The 5,089-nt window shown below is 39.5% G+C and overlaps 1 non-coding gene across 1 annotated transcript; it reads right to left on the bottom strand.

Moving 5' to 3' along the window:
- Positions 1-4,229: 4,229 nt before the first annotated feature.
- LOC126090330 (U6 spliceosomal RNA) lies at positions 4,230-4,333 on the bottom strand. Its single transcript, XR_007521175.1, has one exon. It is a non-coding gene; the product is annotated as a U6 spliceosomal RNA (small nuclear RNA).
- Positions 4,334-5,089: the final 756 nt, after the last annotated feature.

Here is a 5,089-nt window from a genome sequence, read left to right as displayed (position 1 = left end):
AGCGGGGAGCACTTGGCCCTTGTGAGGCAAACTGAGGAGCTACTTGATTGAGAAGTAGCGGCTCCGGTCTCGGAAACTGACATACGGCGGGGAGAGCTGTGTGCTGACCACATGCCCCTCCATATCTGCATCCTGTGACGCGTATGGGCTTTGGATAACAGGGCGGCCGGTCGGTACCGTCGGTACCGTTGGGCCTTCATGGCCTGTTCGGGAGGAGTTTTTAGTTTAGTTCAGATGTTTGAGAGTCATGTAACTGAGGCGGAACGTGAGGACCAGCCCAATATTCACCTAGCAGGATGTGGAAAACCTTCTAAAAACCTCATCCAGGCTGACTGGCGCACCGGGAGACGTCGGCAGTACGTTGGGCGGATTCGATCCGGGGCCGGCGGGCCTACCCAAATCCAGGGAATAGCGCATTAGCGCTCTCGGCTAACCTAGCAGGTAATGTAGGTAATGCCTCCGGAAGCATAAGCAGTGAAACTGCTAACATATATATTGCTCCAAGTGGTATGCTATGGAGTGCAAAATAAAACGTCTGCACACAATATAGTGAAATTTATACCAGGTCCAGCAAGGGGAATAACTACTTACACCTCCAAAGATGCTTGGCATTCATTTATTTCTCTAGCCATTGTGGATTAAATTGTGAGATGCAAATTCATAGAGCCAAGGAATGTTTGTGTACCAGGAAAATAAGTGGCATGATGCAAGTACAGAAGAAATGTTCGCATTATGGAGAATTTTGCTTCATTATGGAGAAGACATAGGCTGGAATATTCCAACCAGTGGGCTGGAATATTCCAACCAGTGAAAGTTTTCTGGGAAAGTCTTCCAATCCATAATAAAGAGCTGCAATGTCTGTGAGACGGATTGAGGCAGTGAGAATATTTATTAGATCGGAAGGCAAGATAACAAGACAGGATAGCTTACAAACTGGTAAACTTGCTGCTGTGTCCTATCTGTCGAAAATATTTGTAAGACAGTGCAGGAAAGTAATTACACCCTAAGTTAATGTTATAGTGAAGGAACTACTGGTTCCATTTAGAGACCGTTGAGGATTCGTGAAGTATAAGCCAAATAATCATGGAAAGTATGGAATGAAAACGTTTTAAGTCTATGAAGCTGGAACTGGTTATGCCACTGATGGAAAGAGAGGTAGGTTGCGAATCAGGTGAGCCACCACAGAAAAATTTGGTCCTTAACACAGTGAAGACCCTTGCAAGCAATATTGCTGGTACAGGCAGAAATGTACCATTGGAAGAACATTTCTTGAGTAAAAACCTAACTGTTGTGGGAATAATAAAAGACCAATTCCGATAGAGATGAAATCAAATAGCAGTACACACGTAAATTCAAGTCTTGACGCTTCCTGGGCCTGCAGCATGGTACATGTCAGTATAAGACATAATGAAAATGAATGCTCCATACTAGCTGCAATAATGTAGTATATTTTTCTTTTAATATTATACTAGACAGTTCTGTTTCGGCTTATTGCCATTATCAAGTGACCTGTGAAAATAACATTGGTAAGTTATCTGGGCGTAAATGATGGCTGTTTTATGTTTACATTTTCAGTGGTACTAACTACATTTTCTTGTTACAATACGTAAAAATATGCGTTCCCGTCCTTCCGGTATTTGCGTAATATTTCTAATGCAGTTTCAGTTTTGTCAGCTCAACCTCACAAAGTCGACAGAATTGAAACTGCATTAGAGATATTACACAAAAAGCTGAAAGGAATTTCTATGAGCATTCTCGAAGAATTAGAAATTTGTATTCATACAAGGAAATGTCCACACGATATCCTAAATAAACACATGACTTTTAAATATTAATGGTACATCTAAAAATTTATTGACATAATAGAATACTAGAAGAAGTAGTCTTATGGTAAACAGAACTGAAATAGATCATATATAAATTTTAAAGCAAAGTAAGAACACCGAAAGGTAACATTATCTCTGATAAGTTATATACACTTCGTATACATATAGCATCACAGTAAAAACTGTCAATACTTTATTGTCAGATCTCACAAAACTTATATTTTTTAGTTTCGTGAGTACAAAAAAGTATTATACTTACCAAGAAATGGCAGAAAACATTTATTATAGACGCAGTATGGTCATTACTTCCAACTACACGTAAGTACGAACACAGATGTAGACAAAAAAGAGCCACGATTTACGTATAGATAAACTAACCAACGTTATTTTCGCAGATTGCTTCATAATGGCAACAAGCTGAAACAGGCCTGTCATGAAAAATATTTACAAAACAATATACTACCTTACTGCAACTAGATTTAGAGCATTCATTTTCAGTAAATTGAGGCCTATTTGCAGTTAAAAAAGAAATGACATCGGTTAGATTTTCGCCAAAGAAAAAGAAGTGTGTAATCATCCTAAGTACCATCGATCATGATAACTCTATTGGTGAACAACATCGAAACCGGAAGCTCTAAATTGTGAAATATTATAACCAAACGAAGGGCGGTGTGGATGTTATGAATCAGGTAGCGCTCAGTTACACATGCAAAAGAAAAACTAAACGCTACATCATGGCTCTTTGGTGTAATGTAATGAATGTGTTGACTCTAAATATCTTTATTCTTTACACAACGTAACATATCACATACGGATTTTGCACAGAAGACATTTTATTAACAAACTTTCAACAATGCTTATCCAACCGTTTATGATCAGAAGACCTGGTCATCCATCGCTACAGAAATCTATATACCTGGATGTGGAGAAGTTCATTACTATCTCATAAACTTGACACAGCAGTAGTAACAGCAAAATTATGGTACATCGTCAGAAGAGGAGGTATTGATTAGGGCCTGCTTCAAAGGATAGTAAGACAAAGATAGTGTGCTGTAAGTGCATGAAGCTTACGTCAGGACCCTGCCAGTGTAGTGTGATGCTTTTTTGTTTGACGATTTGTTCTTTGAAAATATTACAACACCAATTTGTGAACAGTTTGTGATAGATAATAGTTGTAGCTTATATTTCAGTTATCATAATGTAATTTGTTGAATGAAAATTATTCAGGATTATAAATATACTCTTTTAACTTAATAAAACTGTTAAAATGATCTCACCTGTCTGATATTATACTGATGAAACGTAAAACCAAATATTTGTACATCATTAAATAAAAAAATTCCTTGTTTCCATTTAAAATGTCATATTAGGCATATTGGATCCATTAAACCCAAGATATGTAAATGTGCATTTGATATAGGTCATGCATAGAAGTCTGAATGAGAGAACACAACAGGTCCTAGTGGAACAACTGTGTAACAAGTGGAACACCGTTTCTTTGTTTTAAGTAATATCTTCATCACATTTATTACCACAATAAAGTTCAACAATATATTACAAATATTCATAAGTTCTTTTCTTTTGACAGTTAACGATTTACTATCTGTAAGAATTAATTTTTGTATTAAAACAGTGCATGATTAGGGAAAGTTCATTAACACTGAGAATCCAAACTTTGCATTATGTTCCTAAGGTATTGTAAGAAGCAGTTTACTGGTTGCAGGCATTAACCCTTTTCATACTAAAAAAAGTGCAGTACGTCTCTATTCTTTATTCTTGAAACATTTCAGGCAAATCAATTCACTTCAATAAGTTCCTTCGACCACAGTCACTAAATTATGAGGAACCAGCCCAGAGTGAGATCTGGGTGCAAGCCTGCAGACGGCACATAACACTCTGAAGTAGACATCAGGCACCTGATCCGTGCTGACAAAGCATGCAGTTACCACTGGCTCCTCTGTTACATACATAAAACCTCTTTTAATTAAAGCGGGGATAAAATAACAGTTCACTGCCCTGTATCAAGGGCACTGTACTCAAGGCTAGACAGAAGCGGCCAAGATAAATTTAACAACATCAAAACACAAACGTTAATTTAAAAAAGAAATGAAATGATAATCAAATGGACACCCTAGCTGCAAACAGGCGTTGATGTACTTCATTGGGGACATATTGAAAATGTATGCCCCGACCGGGACTTGAACCCGGGATCTCCTGCTTACATGGCAGACACTCTATCCATTAAATCTCATTTTGTTCACTTTCGTTCGTTACATCTGCTCGGGGCGGACGTCGTAAGACACCCGTTGAAGTTCGTTGTTGATCGGTTAACTCAGTTTTTTTATTACAGAGGGCAGCTAACCCTCTGACCGAACACGCTGAGCTACCGTGCCGGAATTAAAAAAAAATGGGGAACGCTTCACGATTTTGCGTGTCATCCTTGCGCAGTGGCCATGCTAATCTTCTCTGTATCATTCCAATTGTAGTATGTCTACCGCCGCAGCGAGTACATCCATCTGAGCCACCGAGGGTACAAAGGACAATGCACCTGCAGCGACTTATCCCTTGCATGCTCCCCTTGAGACCCACATTCCCAACATGTCCACACCATTACATTCGTAGTGCGCGTAATAGATGTTTGCCCATCATTCTCTTTACTCGTGGCAGATTAATCTACCGAGGCCCGTACGAGTTCGGGCATACCGTGTGCGTTCGCACAAGAAGGTCAATGGCCGGGAAGCCATATTTGAACTATATATGAAGGTAGTATCTGTTCCCGAAAGAACAGTTACCGTTGATGACCGTGCAGGTTTGCTAGATACGAAATGATAATTAAATGGACACCCTAGCTGCAAACAAGCGTTGATGTACTTAATTGGGGACATGTTGAAAATGTGTGCCCCGACCAGGACTCAATGTGGGTCTCACAGGGAGCGTGCAGGGGATAAGTTCCTGCAGGCGCACTATCCTCTGTGCCCTCGGTATCTCAGATGGATAGAGCATCTGCCATGTAGGCAGGAGAACCCGGGTTTGAGTTCCGGTCGGGGCACACATTTTCGACATGTCTCCAATGAAGTACATCAACGCCTGTTTGCAGCTAGGGTCTCCATTTAATTATCATTTCATTTCTAGCAAATCTGCAAGGTCATTAACGGTAACTGTTCTTTCGGGAACAGATACTACCGTCATATATAGTTTAAAAAATCACATCATTAAAATTTAATCGACAGTGTCAAACAATGTAAAGTATCTTCCCAGGGTGC

The sequence above is a fragment of the Schistocerca cancellata genome, chromosome 6 (genome assembly GCF_023864275.1).
Source record: "Schistocerca cancellata isolate TAMUIC-IGC-003103 chromosome 6, iqSchCanc2.1, whole genome shotgun sequence".
Classification (NCBI taxonomy): Eukaryota; Metazoa; Arthropoda; class Insecta; order Orthoptera; family Acrididae; genus Schistocerca; species Schistocerca cancellata.
This window is presented reverse-complemented; position numbering and strand designations above follow the sequence as displayed.